The sequence below is a fragment of the Lithobates pipiens genome, unplaced genomic scaffold (assembly GCF_037356315.1).
Source record: "Lithobates pipiens isolate NorthernLeopardFrog02 unplaced genomic scaffold, aLitPip1_a1.2 Scaffold_28, whole genome shotgun sequence".
Taxonomy (NCBI): domain Eukaryota; kingdom Metazoa; phylum Chordata; class Amphibia; order Anura; family Ranidae; genus Lithobates; species Lithobates pipiens.
In genome coordinates, this window is record NW_027507789.1 from 137,447,700 (window position 1) to 137,474,767 (window position 27,068).

Consider the following 27,068-nt stretch of genomic DNA (forward strand, 5'->3'; position numbering starts at 1 on the left):
TTCCAGTGGTCTCCAGAAGCCCAGACAGCCTTTGACAAATTAAAGAATCTGTTCACTTCCGCCCCAATCCTACGGCACCCCGATCCGACCCTGCCTTACGTATTGGAAGTGGACGCCTCTGAAGTAGCTACAGGGGCAATCCTGTCCCAACGGCAGGGACCTAAGGCTCTTCTTCACCCCGTGGCCTTTTTTTCTCGAAAGATGAGTCCACCAGAGAGAAATTATGACGTGGGAGATAGAGAACTTCTGGCCATTAAATCTGCCCTAGAAGAATGGAGGTACTTATTGGAGGGCGCCGCTCATCCCATTATGATTTTTACAGACCATAAGAACCTGGAGTACCTCAGGACAGCCAAGCGTTTAAGACCTCGGCAAGGCCGCTGGGCTCTGTTCTTCTCCAGGTTCAATTTCCATATTACATATAGGCCAGGTTCCAAGAATGGGAAGGCAGATGCACTCTCCCGAATGTTCCCGGACACCCCTGAAATAACAGAGCCAAGTACGATCCTATCTACCCAGAATTTTTTGCTTATCCAACCTGACTTAAAGACCTTAATCAAGCAAGCCTCAACCCAGTGCTCTGGATCAGAAGTGTCCTCACTGAGAAATGAAGATGGATTTTTGTGGCACCAGAATAAAATTTTTGTTCCCCAGCCAGTCAGACTCCAGGTTCTAAAGATGTCACATGACCATAAACTTGCTGGGCATTTTGGGATACGAAGAACCACTGAACTTGTTCAACGCTCATTTTGGTGGGCCAGCCTAAGACAGGACTGCAGAAAGTATGTGAACTCTTGCACCATATGCCAGCGCAGCAAGGGTTGCAATGCCAAGCCATGGGGACTTTTGAGGCCATTACCCATTCCTGAACAACCTTGGAAAGAAATATCCATGGACTTTATAGTAGACCTGCCCCCCTCTGGGGGATGCACCACCATCATGGTGGTGGTAGACCGCCTTTCCAAAATGGCACACTTCCTTCCGATGAGTGGCACACCCTCCGCCTCAGACACAGCAAACATGTTCATTAAAGAGATTGTCAGATTACATGGATTACCCGATAGTATTGTCTCCGATAGAGGGGTACAGTTCACCTCCAGGTTCTGGAGGGATCTCTGCAAATCTCTATCAATAGAAGTGTGTCTTTCCTCAGCTTACCACCCTCAGAGCAATGGTCAAACAGAGAGGACTAACCAGACCTTAGAACAGTACCTTCGGTGTTTCTGTACTTGCTCGCAGGATGACTGGATCTCCCTTCTTCCCTGTGCTGAGTTTGCATACAATAATTCTTTGCATGCAGCAATCAATCAGTCCCCTTTCTGGGCAAACTATGGATTCCATCCCTCCTTCCTTCCAAATACTATACCTGAAACTTCTGCTCCCGCTGTCCAGGATCGATTAAGGTTCATTCAATCCAACTATAAGTTGCTACAGGAGGCCATGCGAAAAGCCCAATAGGACTATAAAAAGTTCCATGATAAAAGAAGAAGAAGGAATCCTGTCTTTAAGATTGGGGACAAGGTATGGCTTTCTTCAGTAAACCTCAAGCTCTCATGTCCCTCCCGGAAGCTCGGACCCAAATTCATCGGTCCCTTTGAAATCAAAAGAGAGATAAACCCGGTGGCTTTTGAGCTGGCACTACCCAATACTTACAAGATCCATCCAGTGTTCCACATATCCCTGCTTAAACCAGCTGTACCCAGTCCCTTCCCTGGAAGAGAAGAGCCACCTCCACCTCCAGTCTTGGTAGAAGGGGAAACAGAATTTGAGGTCAAAGCCATTATGGATTGCCGGAGGAGGGGTAGGCAGGTTCAGTACCTAATCAAATGGAAGGGGTACCCTCCCGAAGACAATTCCTGGGAGCCTGAAAACAATGTGCCTGCTCCTAGACTTGTGCGAGACTTTCACAGAAGACATCCCGAAGCATTGGCCCGTTGGGGCATCCGGAGGCTGCCCCTTGGGGGGGGGCACTGTCAGGGAAATGGCCGTAGGAGAACGGGCTATAGTGTCAGTTGTCAGGGAGCCATCAGCAGGAGAAGGGCTCTAGGACCCAGAATCTCTGGCAGGAGAAGGACTTTAGGACCCAGTATCTCTACCAGCAGGTCACATGGGCCTATTTAACCACTTCCCGACCAGCGCACGACGATGTACGTCGACAGAATGGCATGGGCAGGCATATTGGCGTACATGTACGTCCAATATTCGTTGCCGCCGTGCCATCGGGAGCGCGCCGCCGTCGGCGCGCTCCCGCGCTGGTCGGGACCCCCGTGAGTCCGGTCGCGGGACCCGTGGACTCGATCGCCGCGGGCATCCCCGCGATCGTCTCACGGAGCGGCCGAATGGAGGAAATGCTGTATAAACAAAATTTTTCCATTCTGCCTAGCAACTAGTGACGCTGATCTCTGCTCCATGTGATTGGAGCAGAGATCAGTGTACACTAAATGAAAGCCCAACCCCCCCACAGTTAGTAACACACCCCTAGGAACACTTAACCCCTACACTGCCACCCACTGGTTAACCCTTTCACTGCCAGTGTCATTTACACAGGAATCACTGCATTTATATAGCAGTGATTACTGTATAAATGACAATGGTCCCAAAAATGTGTCAAAAATGTCCGATGGGTCCCCCACAATGTCGCAGTCACAATAAAAATCGCAGATCGCCGCCATTACTAGTAAAAAAAAAAATAATAAAAAATTATTAATAAAAATGCTATAAAACTATCCCTATTTTGTAAACGCTATAACTTTTGCGCAAACCAATCAATAATCGCTTATTGCGATTTTTTTTACCAAAAATATGTAGAAGAATACGTATCGGCCTAAACTGAGGGAAAAAAATGTTTTTTTATATATTTTTGGGGGATATTTATTATTACAAAAAGTAAAAAATAATGTGTTTTTTTCAAAATTATCGCTCTATTTTTGTTTATAGCGCAAAAAATAAAAACCGCAGGGGTGATCAAATACCACCAAAAGAAAGCTCTATTTGTGGGAAAAAAAGGACGTCAATTTTGTTTGGGAGCCACGTCGCACGACCGCGCAATTGTCAGTTAAAGCGACGCAGTGCCGAATCGCAAAAAGTGGTCTGGTCTTTGACCAGCAAATTGGTCCGGTCTGAAAGTGGTTAAGGAAGTCTGCTGGTGTCTGCAGTTGCTGGTTTGTCAGTCTTCCTGTGTTCCTGAACCTCTGTGAAAGTTCTATTTGGATTCCTGTTGTGACCCGGCTTGTTCCTGTCTGATCTGCTCTTCTGGTTTTGACCCCCTGGCTTGCTTTACCGACTTGCTGTCTTCTCCTATACCTGATCCCGGCTAGTATCACGGACTTCGCTACAGTTATCTGTTCCTGCCTGCTTCCTGATACCAGACCTTTGATTCGTCCCCGTTTCTGCAACCTGCCTCATCCTCCTGCTGGATCTACTGTGTTTGACCCCTGGCCTGGCTTCCACTACTGCTCCTTACGCACACCTTGCCAAGTATTACCGAGGATTCTCATAGACTTTAACTCTGCTGTGCTTCCTGGTGTCCTTCTGGTGCCCACCAGCTCTTATTTCCGGAATCCATCTGGCAACCTGTGCTTCTCTGGGCACTACACCCTCTGCACCCAACTTTAGGGGTGTACTGCACTCAGCCGCAAGGGGAGCCCTCTCGGCATTTCGGCCTCCAACCAGGTATGTGACAACAGCCAAACCGCTCACCTTAAAAAATTTACCCCTGACTGAACAGATAGGTCAAATGGAGCATTCACCACTGCCAGTGGTCAGGATTCGGGTGGATCAAAAAGGTGTAACTCAGCTCCTTGGACATCACAGCGTTGTCATCAATGATGGCTCAAACTCCCAACATGGACATTATAAAAAAGAAAAATACGAAGTCCCATTCTGGATGATACGCGTGCGAGAGGACCCTGGAATGTCACTGCAACCACCTTACTGCATTGTTTGTGAACTTCGTTCATCCATGCTTATAATCCAGCACTAGTTGTAGTGCTCTGTATGTGAGTACCTGTCTTTTGTCAATAAAATTCATTTTTTTTATCTATATGGTCTGCAATATATATATTTTTCTATTTTATAATGTCCACGTGAGGAGTTTGAGCCATCATTGATGACAGCGCTGTGATATCCAAGGAGCTGAGTTACACCTTTTTGATCCACCTGAATCCTGGTATATGACCACTGGCAGTGGTGAATGCTCCATTTGACCTATCTGTTCAGTCAGGGGTCAATTTTTTAAGGTGAGCGGTTTGGCTGTCTGGTGGTGGGGGCACCTGTTTTCTGGTGATTAAGGATATCAGTATGCATTCTATCCACTGAGAAGAATTAAGGATTGTCGATTAGTACCATCATAGACTGTTCATTTTTGTATCATTTTCCTTTTTATGTTGTTGTTCATCTTGAGAGACTTTATATAATACCAATAGGGGGGTTTGTTTCAGCGCTTCTTTTGAAGATACCCTTAAAAAGCTTAGGCCCCGTACACACGCGCGGACTGTTCGCCCAACTTTGTCCGTCCAACAGTTTCGGCAAACAGTCCGCTCAAACTTAGCATGGACGGACATGGCCACACACGACGGACGAACAGTTTGCTGAAACCGTGCGCGATGACGTGAACGGCACGTACGACGGGACGAAAAATACGACGTCCTATACACTGCAATGCAACCTTCCGACGTGGAAATCCTTTCTGAGCATGCGCGAGACTTAGTTGGCCGAACAAGCCTACACACGAGCGAACAGTCCGCTGAAACCTTGTTTCAGCGGACAGTTTTTCGGAATTTCCGTAAGACCTTGTTCGTCCAACTGTCCGCTGAAACTGTCCGCTGAAGCCCCACACACGAGCGGACTGTCCGCCCAAACACTGTTCAGCGGACAAGGTTGGGCGAACAGTCCGCGCGTGTGTACGCGGCCTTAGATGCTTAGGTAGAGGATCCCTTATGGCTAAAGCTTAAGTTAAGTCAGTGTTTTGTCTCCCGATCAACCCGTTATGTTTTAATTCACTAGGTTTTTTATTTAATGGCAATTTTTGTTTCGATAAATGTTTGCCAATGGGTTGCTCTCTGTCCTGTTTTTATTTTGAAGCTTATTCTTCCTTTTTAGAATGTGTGGTTTTTTTTGTTTGCGAGTTTTGATGATTTTTTAGAAGATTTTTTTATTTTTAGGCCCTCCCAATTCTCCTGATTGTTTTAATTTATTAGATATATTTTTTATAATATGTCTTCACTTTGGCATCCCCCTGGTATGGGAAAAACCGATCTGGCCATCATCCTGTTTGAAGTTTTTAGGTATCACCATTGACACTACTTTGATGGAATTCAGACTTCCCGAATCTAAGGTCGAAAAACTCAGAACGTTATTGTTAGTCTTAATTAGAAGAAAAGTTTGTTTAAAGGATATGCAGTCTCTTTTAGGTCTTTTAGCATTTGCTGCCAGAATTATGTCGGTTGGAATTTTTTTTTTACAGAAGACTATATCTTTTAATTTCTGGTTTAAAATCACCTTTTTCCCATATTTGCTTATCTCATGATATGAAAGAAGACCTATTAATTTGGCTGCAGTTCATTTCTCATTCCAATGGTAGAGATATGTGGCAGGAGGACTTTATTTTGGATAAACTATTCCTTCTATTTACGGACGCTGCAGGATCTTTTGGTTTCGCCGCAATTTGGCAAAATCTTGGCGCTATTTCCTATTATTGTAGCCCTCGAAAAAAAAAAGGGGATTTTTATATACAGCTTACCTGTAAAATCCTTTTCTTGAGAGTACAACACGGGACACAGGAGCTCATTACATAGTGGGTTATATAGGCACCTCTGGTGATTGGACACTGGTTAACCCCAATTAAGGAGAATTCCTCCCCTATATAACCCCTCCCATATGGGAGGCACCTCAGTTTTGTAGCAAAGCAATAAGAAACCACGTAAAACCCAAGAGGGGCGGGAGCCCTGTGTCCCGTGATGTACTCTCAAGAAAAGGATTTTACAGGTAAGCTGCATATAAAAATCCCATTTTCTTGATCATACATCACGGGACACAGGAGCTCATTACATAGTGGGATGTCCCAAAGCAATGCTCAGATTGAGGGGAGGGAGACACAGATCATAATTATAGACCGCCAGGGACAGGAGGACCTAAACTGCAGCCTGCAGTACACTGTGCCCAAAGGCGATATCCTCTTGCCCTCTGACATCCACCTGATAGAATCTGGTGAATGTGTGGACTGATGACCAAGTTGCAGCCTTACAGATCTGAGCCAGGGAGGCCTGGTGATGCACTGCCCAAGAAGCACTAACAGCCCTAGTAGAGTGCGCTTTCACTTGAAAAGGAGGGATTTTCCCTTTAACACTTGAGAAATAACTTGAGAAATAACCTGTCTAATCCACCTTGAGAGAGTGGATTTTGACGCCGCGTGGCCCTTCCTAGGGCCTTCCGGCAAAATAAATAGGCAATCAGTTTTCTTTATCTGAGCAGTTGCTTGAAGATATATACTGATTGCTCTAACCACATCCAAAGTGTGCAAAGATTCTTCTTCTGCGGACTGTGGGTCCGGAAAAAAGGATGGTAGGATTACATCTTGATTCAAATGGAATCCTGAAACCACCTTAGGTAGAAAGGACCTGTTGTGACGCATGACCACCCGGTCCTTATGAACAATTAGATACGGCTCTTTGCTGAAGAGAGCTGCTAGCTCTGATACTGTTCTAGCCGTGGATATGGCTACCAAGAAAACCAATTTTTTAGTCAGGAGAACTAATGAAGCCAGATGCAAAGGTTCAAATGGTTGCCCCTGCAAAGCCGAGAGAACCAAATTCAGATCCCATGGGCATACCGGAGGTTTGACTGGCGGTCTTATCCGCATGGCCCGGCCCCCTGGATGAAAGCCCGTACCAGGGAATGCGATGCAAGTGGCTTCTGAAAAAACACTGACAAGGCCGTAATCTGCACCTTGATAGTGCTTATGGCCAAATTCATTTCTGGGCCTGAGTGGAGAAAGGCCAAGATCCTGCTAATGACATACCTTCCAGGATGCCATTTCCTGAGTTCACACCAGGAAACATATGGCCTCCAGGTTTTGTAATAAATAAGCCTGGAGGCCGGCTTTCTGGCATTGACCAGAGTAGAAAGGACTGGCCCCGAAAGGCCACGGTCTCTCAGAATGTGAGTCTCAGCAGCCAAACTGTCAAATTCAGACTGTGTAAAGCAGAATGATAAATTGGACCCTGTGAGAGCAGATCTGGCCAGAGAGGGAGGATCCATGGCCTGCCTACTGCCAACTTCATGATCTCTGCGTACCACGGTCGCCTGGGCCAAGCCAGGGCTACCAAAAGGACCGATTTTGTCTCCCTCTTGACTCTTCCCAGGAACCGCGACAAAAGCAAGCACGGGGGAAAGGCATAAATCAGATTGTACTGATCCCAGGGAACTGTCAGAGCATCTGACCCCTAAGCAAGTGCATCTCTTGTCCTTGACACAAAATTGTCCAGTTTCCTGTTGAATCTGGATGCAAACAGATCTACATCTGGAGTATCCCACCTGTGACATATGTTCCGAAACACTTCGGGGTGCAGAGCCCATTCTCCTGGGCACAACTGCTGGCGGCTCAGAAAATCCGCCTGCCAATTTTCCACTCCTGGAATGAAGACTGCAGAAAGGGATGGAACATGCTTTTCTGCCCAGACAAGTATGCGGTTCATCTCTTTTTGCGCAAACAGACTCCTGGTACCGCCCTGGTGATTGATATAAGCCACTGCTGTGGCATTGTTGGAATGAACCCGAACAGGAAGACCCCGTAGTCTGTAAGACCACCTTATGAGAGCCATATAAACTGCCCGGATCTCCAAGACATTTATGGGCAATAGCTTCTCGATCGCAGACCATTTCCCCTGCGAACACGTCTCCTCCAATACTGCTCCCCAGCCTGGGGAGGCATCTGTCGTGATAATCTTCCATAGAAGAGGAAGAAAAGTTTTGCCCTTCAGCAAATTCTTGGTTTGTAACCACCAGACGAGACTCTTGCGTGTCCCTGGGGATAGACGCATAGGAAGATCCAAGGATTGGGGCTTCCTGTTCCAAGCCGCAAGGATGCATCTTTGCAGCGGCCTTAAGTGGAACTGGGCGAATGGGACGGCCTCGAAGGAGGCGACCATTTTCCCTAACAGTCTCATGCACAATCGAATGGGGGAAGATCTCCTGCCCAGAATTAGGCGCACCAGATCCCCAATGGCCAAGGATTTTTGCCTTGGAAGCAACACCTTGCCCTGAGTGGTGTCGATGACCATACCCAGGTATTCCAACCTGGTGGCAGGCTGTAGGGACGACTTTTCTAGGTTTATAATCCAACCTAGGTGTTTCAGGTGTTCTAGTGTTCTGGAAACACTGTGGTTCAGGAACGCTACTGTTTTCTCCATGAGAAGCAAATCGTCTAGATAAGCCATGACGGCTATACCCTGAGCTCTTAGGTTTGCCAAGAGAGGGTCCAGAATCTTTGTGAAGACTCGAGGGGCCGTAGCAAGCCCGAACGGCAAGGCCACAAATTGAAAATGGTGCTGCTCTACCGCGAACCTTAGATATTTTTGGTGTGCGAGAAAAAATTGGCACATGGAGATATGCATCCTTGATGTCTATTGATGCCATAAACTCTCCCCCTTGCAGGGAAGAGACCACAGTGCGAATTGACTGCATTCGGAAGGACCGGATGCGTAAAAACCGGTTCAGATCCTTCAGATCCAGGATAGGTCTGACACTTTCATTTGGCTTTGGAACGGTGAAGAGATTCGAGTAAAACCCTAAACCCTGTTCTTTTGGGTCCACTTCTACTATCACCCCTTGGGATAGTAAGTGATCTAAGGCCAGAAATAGCGGTTTTTGCTTTACTGGATCCCTGGGGATCCTTGACCTTAGGAAGCGAGAAGGTGGAATCTCCTGAAACTCTAGCCTGTAGCCCAGAGATACCGAAGAGATCACCCACTTGTCCCGGATCTCTTCCCGCCAGGCTCCTGCAAATTGCAGGAGCCTTCCCCCCACTCGGCCGAGCAGGGGCGCCCCTTCACAAGGAAGCTTTTAGGCTCTGCTTGGCAGGCTTTCGCCCAAAAAGTCTTTTTCTGCCCCCGGGCCCGGCCCTGAGCCTTTCCTGTAGAGGAGGGTTGAGAAGGCCGTCGCCACTGCTTAGAGCTTGATGCTCCGGGAGAGAGAGCATGCCTATATGATGGACGTTTGCTCCTTTTGACTGGAAGGAGAGTAGATTTACCCCCTGAAATTTTTTGGACGAATTTGTCTAATTCTTCTCCAAACAAACGTTCCCCTTTAAACGGGAACCCAATCAAATGCTTCTTGCATGACAGCTTAGCTGCCCAATTCTTTAGCCATAAGGCCCTTCGCATGTGTACCAACAGGAGAGACAAACGAGATGCTTGTTGGACAGAATCCAAAATCGCATCAATCATGAAACACAGAATTTGAGGTATTTCTGCATAATTCGCTACTTCCTCACTGGGAAGGAGGCCAAGCATCTGCTTAACCTGTTCCTTGAGGAACTGACACAACCCCACGGCTGCGACTGTAGGTTGCACTACAGCGCCAGTCATGGAAAAGGAGGCTTTTAATAAGGTTTCCAGCTTCGTATCAGTTGGATCTGTAACCACTTGACCACTGGGCACTTAAACACCCTTAACCACCTTCAGACCGGACCATTTTGCTGGTAAATGACCAGAGGTCTTTTTACAATTTGGCACTGCGCTGCTTTAACTGGTAATTGCGCGGTCATGCAATGTTGTACCCAAACAAAATTTGCGTCCTTTTCTTCCCACAAATAGAGCTTTCTTTTGATGGTATTTGATTGCCTCTGCGATTTTTATTTTTTGCGATATAAACGTAAAAAGACCGCAAATTTTGAAAAAAAATGATATTTTCTACTTTTTGTTATTAGAAAAATCCAATAAACTCAATTTTAGTCATACATTTAGGCCAAAATGTATTCAGCCACATGTCTTTGGTAAAAAAAAAGTCAATAATTGTATATTTATTGGTTTGCGCAAAAGTTGTCACATCTACAAACTAAGGTAAGTTTTCTGGAATTTACGCAGCTTTTAGTTTACGACTGCCTATCTCATTTCTTGAGGTGCTAAAATGGCAGGGCAGTACAAAACCCCCCCAAATGACCCCATTTTGGAAAGTAGACACCCTAAGGAAATTGATAAGTGGCATGTTGAGCCCATTGAATATTTTATTTTTTTGCCTCAAGCGATTGAATAATGACAAAAAAAAAATTTTTTTTTTTTTTTTTACACAAAGTTGTCACTAAATGATATATTGCTCACACATGCTATGGGCATATGTGAAATGACACCCCAAAATAAATTCTGCTGCTTCTCCTGAGTACGGGGATACCACATATGTGGGACTTTTTGGGAGCCTAGCCGCGTACGGGGCCCCGAAAACCAAGCACCGCCTTCAGGCTTTCTAAGGGCGTAAATTTTTGATTTCACTTCTCACTACCTATTACAGTTTTGAAGGCCATAAAATGCCAAGATGGCACAAAACCCCCACAAATGACCCCATTTTAGAAAGTAGACACCCCAAGCTATTTGCTGAGAGGCATTTTGAGTCCATGGAATATTTTATATTTTGCCACAAGTTGCGGGAAAATTACAAACTTTAATTTTTTTTTATTTTTTTTTCACAAAGTTGTCACTAAATGATATATTGCTCACACATGCTATGGGCATATGTGAAATGACACCCCAAAATAAATTCTGCTGCTTCTCCTGAGTACGGGGATACCACATATGTGGGACTTTTTGGGAGCCTAGCCGCGTACGGGGCCCCGAAAACCAAGCACCGCCTTCAGGCTTTCTAAGGGCGTAAATTTTTGATTTCACTTCTCACTACCTATTACAGTTTTGAAGGCCATAAAATGCCAAGATGGCACAAAACCCCCACAAATGACCCCATTTTAGAAAGTAGACACCCCAAGCTATTTGCTGAGAGGCATTTTGAGTCCATGGAATATTTTATATTTTGCCACAAGTTGCGGGAAAATTACAAACTTTTTTTTTTTTTTTTTTTTTCACAAAGTTGTCACTAAATGATATATTGCTCACACATGCTATGGGCATATGTGAAATGACACCCCAAAATAAATTCTGCTGCTTCTCCTGAGTACGGGGATACCCCATATGTGGGACTTTTTGGGAGCCTAGCCGCGTACGGGGCCCCGAAAGCCAAGAACCGCCTTCAGGTTTTCTAAGGGCGTAAATATTTGACTTCACTCCTCACTACCTATTACAGTTTTGAAGGCCATAAAATGCCAAGATGGCACAAAACCCCCACAAATGACCCCATTTTAGAAAGTAGACACCCCAAGCTATTTGCTGAGAGGCATGTTGAGTCCATGGAATATTTTATATTTTGCCACAAGTTCCGGGAAAATTACAAACTTTTTTTTTTTTTTTTTTTTTTCACAAAGTTGTCACTAAATGATATATTGCTCACGCATGCCATGGGCATATGTGAAATGACACCCCAAAATAAATTCTGCTGCTTCTCCTGAGTACGGGGATACCACAAATGTGGGACTTTTTGGGAGCCTAGCCGCGTACGGGGCCCCGAAAACCAAGCACCGCCTTCAGGCTTTCTAAGGGCGTTACAGTTTTGAAGGCCATAAAATGCCAAGATGGCACAAACCCCCCCAAATGACCCCATTTTGGAAAGTAGACACCCCTAAATTTAGGGGTACACTAGTGAGACTAGGTAATAAATGGCGGGTGCCCTGAAACTATAAAAAAAATAACTAACCAACCAGCGTCACCTGTAACAGTTATATGGTGATCACTGGTGAAAGGGTTAACTAGGGGGCAATCAGGGGGCTTTATGCGGTAGTATATGGGGGTCCCTGGCGCTATAAAAAGCTGCGGCGAACCTAAATACCTACCTGCCTAACTAGCGTCACCTGTGACACTAATACAGTGATCAGAAAAACGATCGCTTATTAGGCTGGGTTCACACTGGAGCGATGCGGGAACGCCACGAATCCGCGGCGGGTTCCCGCATCACATGCCTCCCGGCGGCAGTTCACACTGCCCTATGCGAACTGCTGGGAGTGTCAGTGAAATGTTAATGACACCCCCAGATCAGTTCGCATATCGCAGTGCGATCTGCAAACTCGGATCGCATGGTGTGAACACCCATGCGATCCGATTCTGCTGCGGACCAAAAAAAGGGTCCAGTGCGAGTTTGCGGCGGGTGCGGCGGGTGCGACACGAATTCAGCCATACTATCTGTATGGCTGAACTCGAATCGCACAGAGATCGGATGTGATTTGCACTGCAGTGCGGTGCGAATCACATCCGTTCTCATAAACCGCTGCAATGTGAACCCAGCCTTAGTGACACTGGCGACGGGGGGTGATCACGGGGTTAAACCTTTATTGGGGGTGTTAGGGGGGTACCTTAGAACTAAAGGGGGCTAACCCTAACTGCCCTAACAGTTATTACAGTCACAAATGACACCCGCCGGGTGATCAGGGGGTTAAACCTTTATTAGGTAATAAATGGCGGGTGCCCTGAAACTATAAAAAAATAACTAACCAACCAGCGTCACCTGTGACAGTTATATGGTGATCACTGGTGAAAGGGTTAACTAGGGGGCAATTAGGGGGCTTTATGCGGTAGTATATGGGGGTCCCTGGCGCTATAAAAAGCTGCGGCGAACCTAAATACCTACCTGCCTAACTAGCGTCACCTGTGACACTAATACAGCGATCAGAAAAACTATCGCTTATTAGGCTGGGTTCACACTGGAGCGATGCGGGAACGCCATGAATCCGCGGCGGGTTCCCGCATCGCATGCCTCCCGGCGGCAGTTCACACTGCCCTATGCGAACTGCTGGGAGTGTCAGTGAAATGTTAATGACACCCCCAGATCAGTTCGCATATCGCAGTGCGATCTGCAAACTCGGATCGAATGGTGTGAACACCCATGCGATCCGATTCTGCTGCGGGCCAAAAAAAGGGTCCCGTGCGAATTTGCGGCGGGTGCGGCGGGTGCGACACGAATTCAGCCATACTATCTGTATGGCTGAACTCGAATCGCACAGAGATCGGATGTGATTTGCACTGCAGTGCGGTGCGAATCACATTCGTTCTCATAAACCGCTGCAATGTGAACCCAGCCTTAGTGACACTGGCGACGGGGGGTGATCACGGGGTTAAACCTTTATTGGGGGGGTTAGGGGGGCACATTAGAACTAAAGGGGGCTAACCCTAACTGCCCTAACAGTTATTACAGTCACAAATGACACCAATGCAAAAAAAAAAAAAAAAAAAGCAATTGGTGTCACTGTGACTGGGGGGGCAGGGGTAATTGGGGGGTAAAGGGGGGGTGTGAGTGTGCCTGGCATGTTCTACTGTATGTGGGGTGTGTTGGTGCAACTCACCGAACCTCTCTCCTCGGTGCCGGAACGAAAAATACAGACACGGAGGAGAGAATACATCACTTCCTCTCCTGTGTTTACATTACAGGAGAGGAAATGATGTCACCGGACATTTTCATTCGCCGGGAGCGATCGCGAGGGGGTGGCCATGAATGAATGGCCGTCCCCTCGTCCGGGATCGCTCCCGAACGAATACCGACCGCCGCAGGCACCGGGCGGGGGCCCGATCGGGCCCCCGACCGGCGGGCAGGCAAGGACGTACATGTAAGCCCTTATGCCTGCCCGTGCCATTCTGCCGACGTACATCGGCGTGCGGCGGTCGGCAAGTGGTTAATAACCAGACCAATTTTCAGCTTTCGGTGCTCTCACATTTTGAATGACAATTACTCAGTCATGCAACACTGGACCTATATGAAATTTTTGTCCTTTTTTTCACACAAATAGAGCTTTCTTTTGGTGGTATTTAATCACCGCTGGGTTTTTTATTTTTTGTGCTATAAAAGAAAAAATACAGAAAATTCTGTAAAAAAAGAATTTTTCTTCGTTTCTGTTATAAAATTTAGCAGATTAGTAATTTTTTCTTCCTAAATTTTGGCCAAAATTTATACCACTACATATCTTTGATAAAAATAAGTACAAATTGGTGGATATTATTTGGTCTTTGTGAAAGTTATAGAGTCCACAAGCTATGGTGCCAATATCTGAAAATTGATCACACCTGAAGTACTGACGGCCTATTTCAATTCTTGAGATCCTAACATGCCAGAAAAGTACAAATACCCCCCAAATGACCCATTTTTGGAAAGAAGACATTCCAAGGTATTTAGTAAGAGGCATGATGAGTTTTTTGAAGTTGTCATTTTTTCCCACAATTCTTTGCAAAATCAAGATTTTTTTTACATTTTTTTTTTCACAAAATTGTCATATTATCAGTTTATTTCTCACACCCCAAAACACATTCTGCTATTACTCCCGAGTACGGCGATACCACATGTGTGAGACTTTTACACAGTGTGGCCCCATACAGAGGCCCAACATGCATGGAGCGCCATCAGGCGTCCTGGAGCACCCAGGACAATTCTGACATTTCTCTCCTACATGTAAAAATCATCATTTATTTGCTAGAAAATTACATTGAATCCCAAAACATTATATATGTTTTTTTAGCAAACACCCTGGAGAATACAATGGTGGTCATTGCAACTTTTTATCTTGCGCGGTATTTGCGCAGCAATTTTTCGAATGCTTTTTTTTGGAAAAAAAACAGTTTTGTGCTTAAAAAAAAAAAAAACACTGTAAAGTTAGCCCAATTTTTGCATAATGTGAAAGATGAAATTACGCTGAGTAAATCGATACCTAACATGTCACTCTTCAAAATTGCACAGGCTCGTGGAATGGCGCCAAACGTCGCTACTTAAAAATCCCCATAGGCGACGATTAAATTTTTTTTTTACTGATTATATGTTTTGAGTTACAGAGGAGGTCTAGGGCTAGAATTATTGCTCTCGCTCTAACGTTCGCAGCGATACCTCACATGTGTGGTTTGAACACCGTTTTCATATGTGGGCGGGACTTACGTATGCGTTCGCTTCTGCATGCGAGCACATGGGGACAGGGGCGCTTTAAAAAAAAAAAAAAAATTATTGTTCATTTTACTTTATTTATTTTAGTTTGACATTTTTTTCCCCAAAAATAAATTTTTTGATCCCTTTTATTCCTATTACAAGGAATGTAAACATCCCTTGTAATAGGAATATGGCATGACAGGTCCTCTTTACAGTGAGATATGGGGTCAATAAGACCCCGCATCTCATCTCTAAGCTGGGAAGCCTGAAAAAAAAAAAGATTCTGTATTTGATCGTATTGGCGAGTCGGTAGAAGCACCGGAGGGCGGCGGGAGGGGGGGGGTGTCTATGGCTGGGTATTGCAGGGTATCACCGACTATGGCTGGGTATGGCTGGGTATCTCAGAGTATGGCGTTGCAGAGTATTGCGTTGCAGAGCATTGCAGGATATTGGAGGGTGTTGCAGAGCATTGCAGAGTGTTGCACGGTATTGGCGGGTGTTGCAGAGCATTGCAGAGTGTTGCAGGGTATTGGTGGGTGTTGCAGAGCATTGCAGAGTGTTGCAGAGCATTGCAGAGCATTGCAGGGTATTGGCGGGTGTTGCAGAGCGTTGCAGGGTATTGCAGAGTGTTGCAGAGTATTGCAGGGTATTGCAGGGTATTGCAGTGTAATGCAGTGTAATGCAGAGTAATGCAGAGTATTGCAGAGTAATGCAGAGTACTGCAGGGTATTGCAGGGTATTGTAGAGTAATGCAGAGTATTGCAGAGTAATGCAGAGTATTGCAGAGTAATGCAGAGTATTGCAGGGTATTGCAGAGTATTGCAGAGTAATGCAGAGTAATGCAGGGTATTGCAGAGTAATGCAGAGTAATGCAGGGTATTGCAGAGTAATGCAGAGTAATGCAGGGTATTGCAGAGTAATGCAGAGTAATGCAGGGTATTGCAGGGTATTGCAGGGTATTGCAGAGTAATGCAGAGTAATGGCAGGGTATTGCAGAGTATTTGCAGGGTATTGCAGAGTATTTGCAGGGAATTGAGGGGTTAATTTTCGGTAAGCAGCGATGTGGGCACTGCAGATGCAGCCCACATCGCTGCTGACACCGATCTCTTCCTCCTCCGCTGTTCCGATCGGTACAGAGAGGGGGAGGGAGGAACCGGCGTCATAACATGACGCCGGTTTGTTTACAAGTGATCACTCCGTCATTTGACGGAGCGATCACGTGGTAAACGGCCGCTATGAGCGGATGCTCTCAAGTGTGCGCCCCAGGGGGCGCGCAAGAGCGGAATTCTGGGAGGACGTCATATGACGGCCTCCCAGAGTTAAGAAACCACCCTGTAGCCGTCATTCGGCTATAGGGCGGTTATTAAGTGGTTAAATATCTGAGCATTATTCAACGGACAAGTCAGGTTTTTATTCACGCAAGAAACAGCCGCATCGACGTATGGGACCCCCCACTTCTTGATGAAACTTTCCTCCAGAGGATAATGCATAGAAAACCTTTTAGGAGGAGCAAACAGTTTACCGGGATGTCCCCAATCCTCATACATCAATTTATTAAAGGATGAATTGGAAAGGAAAAAACAGTCTGTGGGACTTTCCTGACTCCCAAGGAAGAAACAGAGGATGTAGCGACTTCAGCAGCAGGCATTTTGAATGTGGTACGGACCAATTCAGTATAATACTGCACCTGTTTTCTGAGTGCCTGGGAGGAGGGGACTCTCTCCTCTTCCTCTGATTCCTTCGACTGCTCAAGATCCCTTTCCCAAGATAGGGATCTCTCCTCATTGTCAGAAGAATCATCTGAGAGAGGAATCTCAGCAGAGGGAGGGGATTTACCCCTTTTCCTGCTATCTTTCAGGGAAGCAGAAATAAAATTAATTATTCTCCCTTCAAAAACCTCCAATGTAGCCCTAAGGGAGTCCTCAGTGACATATACCGGGGCTGACACATTAGGAGAGGCTGCAAAAGCTGACAGGGGCACTGATTCGTCCTGAGAGGCTGGCTCCAGTCTTGCAGGAGGGATGGTAACTTACGGGCATTTTTAGAACCCCTGGACCTAGGCGGTGATTTACCAGTGCCCTTGTTACCTCCCCCTGAGACCCTCTTACGAGGAGACATAGTCCTAAGATACAAAGCAGAGGTACTAGTACAAAGTGCAATCACTGTTGTGCTTAAAGTCTCACAATAAATATATATGCTTAAACTGCACAACCTGATGCTGAGTAGGTGTCTAAGGTTTGCCTGGATCCAATCCCTTGGGATGCTTACTGCCACAGCTCCTGTGTCTCCACTTACAGCCCCCTGACGCTCTGGGCTTTTTAAATCTGCCGCCTGGCGCCTGCGCAGTACAGCGCCGTGCACACTGACATGCACGGCTCACAACCACACTCCCCCCTCCTCCATTAGGCCGGGAGCGTGCCCGGCGCGCGTGCACGAGGACCGCGGAATCCAGGGGGGAAAGGGAAACTCCAACGGAGCTGCGTGGGACCCCCAGACTACGTGGGACCCCTGTGTTTCCTCTATTGTGGCAGGGATTGCAGTGGAGACGTGAGTCAGCTGGAGAACCAGGCTTCACTGAGCGTTTGTACTGAAAAGGCATGTAAGTATGCATCAGGCTGCTCTTACTCCCTCTAGTGGTGGAAACCAGGTAAGACATACAACTACTCAAAAGGAAGAAATCCATCATATAATTATATATATAGGATTAACTTCCCTTACCTGTCCTCGCCGCAGGAATTGCTGAAAACAGGCAGATTCCAGCCTTCACCCATCACGGCGGGCAGAGTTGTGTCAACCTTCAGGTTTTTTTGGGGGTTCTTTCTCAGAAGAACCTCCTACCTGGACCATGTAAAAGACTCTGCCAGAAACTTTCATGTGCTCTGTGTAAACAGTACACCAAGTCTGGTTTTCCCAGAGCCCAGTCTTCCAATGGAGAGGACTTACAGGCCAAACCTCGTTTCTTCGGATGACGAGGCCCGGGTACCATACCATCTTGGGAGTCAAATATCGGCCCGAGATATGGATCCGGTTTGTTGTAGCCCTTAGGCCCCCGCAGGGACCTGCACAGAGCTTTCTTCATAGCACATGTTTTACGTGACCAACCACCATAGACACTGGCGAAAAAACTGAGGTGCCTCACATATGGGAGGGGTTATATAGGGGAGGAATTCTCCTTAATTGGGGTTAACCAGTGTCCAATCACCAGAGGTGCCTATATAACCCACTATGTAATGAGCTCCTGTGTCCCGTGATGTATGATCAAGAAATGTTCTTTTCAGAAACAGGAGGATTCTGGTAAGAACGGATAATAAGGGTGTTATGTATGCCATCAATTGTTTAACGTCAAAGTCTCCGCCTGTCATTATCCTTTTAAGATATATGGTTTTTAAATGTCTAAGCCTGAATATTTGGGCAAAAGCTATTCACGTACCCGGAAAGGACAATGCTTTGGCGGATTCATTAGCTCGTCTGCAGATGGATGGTTTCTTCCAGTTATTCCCATAGGCGGACAGAGTGGGATTGTCTTGTCCACCCAATTTATGGCACCTGGTTTAAGGCCCATCCCTGAGTATATCATTAATTCTGTAGCACCCTCGACCTGGGCTGGATACCAATCAGTAGGGATGGCCGAACTGTTTGCCCGGTGGTCGTTTCGCGGCAAATTTTGCGTGTTCATGATTCGCGCGATTGGCGGACTATTGCCGCTATTCGCCTGGCGGACATATGTGTTTACAGTGTGAAAGAACTTTGACCCATGATGACACATCCATCACGGGGTACAGGACAGCCAATTGAGACATTTCAGCACATGGACAATTGGACATTCCCCCTACCTTATAAATAGACCTGATCTGGCGGCTATTTTACATTCTGTCTTATTTCAGTGTAGGGACAGGACACTGTGTGGAGAAGGGAGAGACTGTAGTGACACAAATCGCTAGCTATTAGGTCCACAAAAGTCCTTTTAAGGACTGGTATGGTATAGGTGTAGTACAGTAGATAGGGTTGAGTGCACTGCTGTGCTGGTGATTGCAGCAGCCTGTCGTTTGTCAGTGCAGGGAGGGACAAGACGCTGTGTGCAGCAGGGACAGTCAGTTTAATCACTAGCTATTACTATTAGGTCCACAAAGGTCCTTTTAAGGACTGGTATAGGTGTACAGTATATAGGGTTGTACACGTATAATATACTTTCTTCCAAATATAGAAAGAATATTATACTTGAGTCCTTTATCAGTGTAGGGACTGAGGTACAGTCTGCAAATCACTATCTACTTGGTCCACAAAGGTCCTTGTAAGGACTGATATAGGTGTACAATATATAGGGTTGTGGTGCACTGCTGCAGATTGCTGCCCTATTCTGCAGCAGTCCTTTATCAGTGTAGGGACTGAGGTACAGTCTGCAAATCACTAGCTACTTGGTCCACAAAGGTCCTTGTAAGGACTGGTATAGGTGTTCTATTTGGTGTGCTGTATATAGGTATTTAATACACATATAAAATACTTGCACATATAGAAAGCATAGTATAGTGCATTTCCACTGTGCAGCATTGTGACTGCTGAGCGGTTCTGCAGCGATACTACAGAGAGTGACAAATGCAATAAAAAAAGTATTATAACTGGTGTGATAGACCAGTGGCCCCCAAAAACAACAGATTGAAGCGGGGTGTTTTATACCTTCTTCCACATACATACTGCACTTCTCTAGAGACTTTTGTCACAGGGTCATTTAAAAAATGACAGGCAGAGGAAGAGGCAGGCCCTTCTGCAGGGGTGGTAGGGGTAGGGCAAGAGCAACAGACTTGAGCCAAAGTGGCAAATTGCAGAAGGTGCGTGCGATTACGTCAAAGGACGCACCAGACTTGGTTGAGTGGCTCACTCAGCCTTACTCTTCTGCACCCTCCTCATCCTCTCGATCTGCACCCTCTTCTTCACTCTCTGCTATGTGCACCCCCAAAGACACTACCACCAACACCACCACCACCATATACCTTCCGCTTGAGTAACAGGAATTATTTTCTGATCCATATCAAGACATTTCCGATGTGCAGCCACTCTTGGCATTGGATCAGGAAGAGGAGGTAGCAACAACCGCCGCTCATCAGTCTGACGACAGCACCCAGATCAGCCCAAGGAGGAGGTTTGTGCCCGCTGTTGCTGCCTACTCCGAGATCTCTAATTATAATGGTGGGGAAGGTGATGTAGATGATGACGTGTCCACTGATGCCACGTGGGTGCCAACAAGAGAGGAAGGGGAGGGGCGTTCAGAGGGAGATATGGACCAGCAGATAGGGAGGAGAAGCAGGAAGAACTTAGATTGCACAGGAGGGACAAAGCAGAATGCAAATGTATCAGGAGCAAGGCATCAACCATGTACAGTCACATCTGGCGCTCCCAGGACGCCGGCACATGGCTCCGCAGTGTGGGCTTTTTTAACGTGTCCGCTAATGACAATAGTGTTGCCATCTGCAGTCTTTGCAGTCAACGCATAAGTCGCGGTAAGCCCAGTGGGAGCAACGGAACACACAAAGCCACACTCCAGGCTCTCACCGTCCAGCCTCGTCTTCTACTTCTCCTTCTCCTCTCTCCTCACAATTGTCCTCCACTCCACCTTCCATCATGGCAAGCTCACGTTTTTCTGCAAAAAGGCAGGCTTCCGAGGGCCAAATGTTCGAGTGTAAAAAAATGATGACGCCAGATAACCCTCTTGCCCAACGGTTGACAGCTGGCTTGTCAGAACTCATAGCCCGCCAACTACTGCCATATAAACTGGTGGACTCGGAGGCCTTTCGAAAATTTGTGGCCATTGGAACACCACAATGCAAGGTCCCAGGAAGGAAGTATTTCTCACAGAAGGGCATCCCAGAGCTATATGGCCATGTTCAGCGGCAAGTGAATGTATCTCTGGCACACAGTGTCGGTGCGAAGATACATCTGACCACAGACACGTTGTCTAGCAAACACGGACAGGGAAGGTATATCACTTTTACTCCCCACTGGGTGAACCTTCTGACGGCCGTCAAGCAAGTAACCCGTGGCACCCGTGTAGATTTGGTTTTGCCGCCACGGATTGCATGCAGGCCTGGCTCTTCTTCTCCTCCTCCTCCTACTCCATCCTCCTCCCTCTCCTCCTCGGCTGACTCCTCCTTTTCCGCTGCTAGCGTCTCTTCTGCTGCACCGCCCAAGCTCCCCAGAACCTATTCGACATGCCAGGTGAGACATTGCCATGCCGTGCTGCGTCTGTTGTGCCTGGAACCCAAGAGCCACACTGGCCCGGCACTCCATTCAGCTTTGCGTTCACAGGCAGATCAGTGGCTAACACCGCTCAATTTGACAGTTGGTAAAGTGGTGTGTGACAATGGTGCCAATCTGCTTAGCACATCGAAACAGGGCAAAATTACGCATGTGCCATGCATGGCACACGTCTTAAACTTGGTCATGCAGCGATTCGTTGTCAAATACCCTGGGGTCCAGGACATCTTGCGGCAGGCAAGGAAAATCTCGGCCCATTTCAGAAGATCTTACACGGCCATGGCTCGCTTTGCTGACATTCAGCGTCAACACAATCTGCCAGTCAGACGTCTTATTTGAGATTGCCCGACGCGATGGAACTCAACCTTCTATATGCTTGATAGGCTGCTCCAGCAGAAATGTGCAGTTAACGTCTACCTGTATGAACTCTGCGGCAGAACAGGTTCTGGGGAGCTGTTTTTTTTTCCACCGTGCCAGTGGCTGCTCATGCGCGACGCATGCAGACTTCTGCGGCTTTTTGATGAGATCACCAAACTGGTCAGTCGCTGCCATGGCGCCCATCAGTGACGTTGTGTCATTGATCAAGCCGTGGAGGAGCAGGAGCGGGAAGATGAGGAAGTCGCAATGCTGGATGAATTCCCAGGGGGGGCTACTCTATCTGAGACAAGTCAACAACAGGAGTCTGAAGAGGAGTCAGAGGAGGATGGTGCCGGGGCAGATGAGGAGGAGCAAGAAGAGCATGCTTTAAACCTTTCTGGGATCCCTGTTGTTGTGCGTGGATGGAGAGAGGAGAACGAGGAGGACGACATTATCCTGGATGATGAGCTGGAGCCTGGCCACCACACCGCTTCCAGTTTAGTGCAAATGGGGGCCTTCATGCTCCAGTGTTTTAACAGGGACCCCTGTATAAAAAGCATAAGGGTCAAGGATCAGTATTGTGTGGCAACGTACTTAGACCCCTGGTACAAAACAAAATGGCGGAAATGTTACCACCGTCACAGAGGGCTGTCAGAATGGAGCACTTCCAGGCCTTGCTTCAGGAAATGCTGCATTCTGCTTTTGCGTGCACTGGCAGTGGAGCAATTCCCACTCCCAGAGGAAGAGTTGCGGGTACCAATCCAACAGCGCATGCAAGAAGAGGGTGGCTTGAAGATGTGTTGGTGACTTCTGATATGAGGTCATTCTTTCAGCCGACCCATCGACAGGTGTCATCTGGATCCAGCATCAGGGAACGCCTAAACTGACAGGTGTCCGACTACATTGGGTTAACGGCCGATGTGGACGCTCTGAGGAGTGATGAACCCCTGGACTAGTGGGTGGGCAGGCTTGACCTCTGGCCAGATCTTTCCCAATTTGCAATGGAACTGTTGGCTTGCCCCTCATCCAGTGTCCTGTCCGAAAGGACGTTCAGCGCAGCAGGGGGGATCGTGACCGATAAGCTCACTCGCCTAGCTCACGACAGTGTTGACTACCTCACATTTATAAAAATGAATGAGGCATGGATCTTGGAGGAAATCAACACATGTGACCAGTAGACCATGTATATCTCTATAAACAATTTATTTAATCGAGCACACAGACCTTTTTCTACATTTGGCTCACTTCCTTGTACAAAAAAAGCCCACTGTACTATATGCCCGTACCCTCCTGTTTGAAGAGGTTGAGCGGTGTCATATTTTTAGGTCCCGCAGCAAGTTGCTGGTGTCAGTGCTCTCTATCACGGTGCTGGTGTCAGTGCTCTCTATCTCGGTGCTGGTGTCAGTGCTCAGTCTCTATCGCGGTGCTGGTGTCAGTGCTCAGTCTCTATCGCGGTGCTGGTGTCAGTGCACTCTATCACGGTGCTGGTGTCAGTGCTCTATATCATGGTGCTGGTGTCAGTACACTCTATCACGGTGCTGGTGTCAGTGCTCTATATTATGGTGCTGATGTCAGTGCACTCTATCACGGTGCTGGTGTCAGTGCTCTATATCACGGTGCTGGTGTCAGTGCACTCTATCACGGTGCTGGTGTCAGTGCTCTATATTATGGTGCTGGTGATCATCTCCTGCACCCTCTTCATAGCCTACTCTGACCTCCTCTCCTCCATTGCCTTCATGCGCTCCTGAGTCCTGAATTGTCAAAATTTCACATATAAAAAAATAATGCTTGTAGTTGTCGATCCCAGATTCACTTCATACATGTGTTATGTCAGTGGCCATGTGGTGGGACAATGTGTGCACAGCTAGTAATTATTTTGTGGCTGGAAATATGACCTGTAGGTTTTTAAAGTTCGCCTGCCATTGAAGTCAATGGGGCCCGCTGCGAACTTTGCGGTTCGCGAACTTTCAGCCACGTTTGCGAACTTTCGGCCACATTCACGTTCCGTTCCGTCGGAAGTTCATCCATCTCTACCATTCGGCCTGGTTGTTATATTCGGATTTTTTGAATTTGATCCAAGAACCAGCGACTTCTTTTTCCAAAGGCTTAATATTAAAATTTTTGAGTTTTCTATTTTCCAAACATTACTCATGGTCTTATGTACAAAAAAACTCTGGTATTTCATTTTTTCTGAAACGTAATAATTTGCCTTCCTGTATGCAATATTTTTCTGTCAAGCAGGCATTGAAAGGATATAAGAAAGATAATCTTAAAATTGAGCCACGCAAAGACATTACTCCGAAAGTTTTGGGCAAACTTTTCTCAGTTACGGATAGCTTTCGAGTCAATTCTATTTCAGCCAGTTTTTTCAGTTATATTTTTTGCTGCACTAAGTGTCTGAGATGGTTTCTATAGAAACATCTGATATTATTTCTAGAAGGTCACTTAAGATATTGATTAGTAAGTCCAAAATAGACCAGTTGGGCAGAGGTAATTGAATACATTTGGGCAATTGCAATTAGTTCCCACATTTGTCCAGTTCATTTAGTAAACATATATTCGTTGGTTAGGCCTCCCAGGGTTTTCAATTTTTTCATACATGAATCAGGTTTACCTCTTACTAAATGCCAATTCATATGTGTTTTTAAGAAGTGTTTAACATTTTGGAATTTAGGACAAATACAGCTCACGTTTCACTCTTTTAGGATTGGAGCAGCTACTGAAGCTGCAAGGTTAGGATTAGATGTTAATTCAATAAAGAAGCTCAGTAGATGGAAATAAGATACTTGCTATATATTCGCCCTAACCAAAATTTTTGATTAATTTCAGGTAAATTCCATATTGTTTGGATTGTCAGGCACTTGTTCATCTATTGGGCACATCTCAGAGCTCAGCACAGAACTGATAATTTAGATTTGGATGCAAATAAATTTAAAGTTTTTGGAGTGGTAGGAGAGGTATGTTATGGTCTGATTTTAAATTTAGAACTAGCACAGTTTTTTCTGTGTTTTCCCCCACCAGATGTTTTAATCATACATCTTGGGGGAAGGATATTGGTAATCGGAATTTTATTTAAAATTAGGGATGATGTACAAAAAATTCAATTGACTTTTTCTAACACCGTGGTGATTTTTTCTGAGATTGTGCAAAGTCTGCGTTGGCTCTTTCCTTCCTCTATGCGTCCCTTCAAAAAAATCAGAAAACGGGTTGATAGGGCGGTGTCAAAACTCATGTCATGTCAAATCGCACCAATGTAAACCAAAGCTGACACATACAATACTGCCTATCCACCAGCTGAACTCATTACCTGCAATTCTCCACAAAGACTCCACCCAAAACACTTTTATCATTTACTTGCAGGTGTGCTGAAGAGATTAGGTTTTTTGGTGCACAATTATATCTTATAATTTCTAACTCCTGTCAAGCTTAGGTATGTTTTCCTTAGGCATACAGAATTAAAGGGAGGACTCGAGAGCCTTTATAGAAAGGATAGCTTGCATTTTTCTGAGATAGGGTTGGACATTTTTAATGAAGACTTAAGCTCTTGTGTTGCATTGGCTGTAGTGTTAGGCTCTGTGCTCAGGTGGTCATAAGACCACCTGCCCTTCGGGAATTGTGTTTTTGCAGCCTGAGCTGTAGTGGCTAGGTTAGCTTAAAGCATTTATGTATGTGAATTTGATTGAATTAATTTATTTATTAAACCAATAATAAACAACTGCAGCCATTATTATCCAACACTTGTCTGCTGGTATTTATTTTAAGTTTTAAGTATCATTTTCTGCCTGCTGTCCCATGATACAGCAGGATGAGTCCTAGTTCTGTGTGTCAGTCAGTGTGAGTGTTAGGAGCCAGCCTGGACAGTGGACACAGAAAGAAGTCTATCTATAGAACAGAACAAGTAAAAGGAGATTCTCTCTCAGATCTCCCCCTTATCCTCCTGGCTGGGTCACATCTACTCTCTGCTGCCCCAAGTCCAGGTTCCCCAATTACCCCCCTCCCCCCTGTGCCCCCACCATTCTTCTCGTTTACACATATGACTGCTTGAACAGATAAAAAGATATTTAGGGAAATTGATCAAAGTTGGAGCAAACAGAATCTGGAGCAGTTGCCCATGGCAACCAATCAGATTATTTTCAGTCCGTTCTGTTAACCACTTCCCGACCAGCGCACGACGATGTACGTCAACAGAATGGCACGGGCAGGCATATTGGCGTACAGGTACGTCCAATATTCGATGCCGCCCTGCCATCGGGAGCGCGCCGCCGGCGGCACGCTCCAGCGCTGGTCAGGACCCCCGTGAGTCCGGTCACGGGACCGGCGGACTCGATCGCCGCCGGCATTCTCGCGATCGTCTCACGGAGCGGCCGAATAGAGGAAATGCTGTATAAACAACATTTCTCCATTCTGACTAGCAACTAGTGATGCTGATCTCTGCTCCATGTGATTGGAGCAGAGATCAGTGTACACTAAATGAAAGCCCAACCCCCCCACAGTTAGTAACACACCCCTAGGAACACTTAACCCCTACACTGCCACCCACTGGTTAACCCTTTCACTGCTAGTGTCATTTACACAGGAATCACTGCATTTATATAGCAGTGATTACTGTATAAATGACAATGGTCCCAAAAATGTGTCAAAAATGTCCGATGGGTCCCCCACAATGTCGCAGTCACAATATAAATCGCAGATCGCCGCCATTACTAGTAAAAAAAAATAATAAAAAATTATTAATAAAAATGCTATAAAACTATCCCTATTTTGTAAACACTATAACTTTTGCGCAAACCAATCAATAATCGCTTATTGCGATTTTTTTACCAAAAATATGTAGAAGAATATGTATCGGCCTAAACTGAGGGAAAAAAATGTTTTTTTATATATTTTTGGGGGATATTTATTATAACAAAAAGTAAAAAATAATGCGTTTTTTTCAAAATTGTCGCTCTATTTTTGTTTATAGCGCAAAAAATAAAAATCGCAGAGGTGATCAAATACCACCAAAAGAAAGCTCTATTTGTGGGAAAAAAAGGACGTCAATTTTGTTTGGGAGCCACGTCGCACGACCGCGCAATTGTCAGTTAAAGCGACGCAGTGCCGAATCGCAAAAAGTGGTCTGGTCTTTGACCAGCAAAATGGTCCGGTCTGCAAGTGGTTAAGGTTTGAAAATGAAAGAGAAGCTGATTGGCTGCCATGCACAGCTGGTCCAGTTTTTGCCTGCTCCAGTTTCGATAAACCCCTGCACTGTTCGGGATCACCGGGGATGTGCGGAGAGCACATGCGCGCATTGTGCGGTAACACACAACAATTTCCAGTGACCCCGCACATCCCCAGTGACCCCTCACAGTGCAGGGGATCTATCAAAACTGGAGCAGGTAAAAACTGGAGCAGCTGTGCATGGCAGCCATGTACTCATTATGAGGGTCTCACACTATCCCTGTGCTGTGCTGACTTCCTCCTGGGGCTGT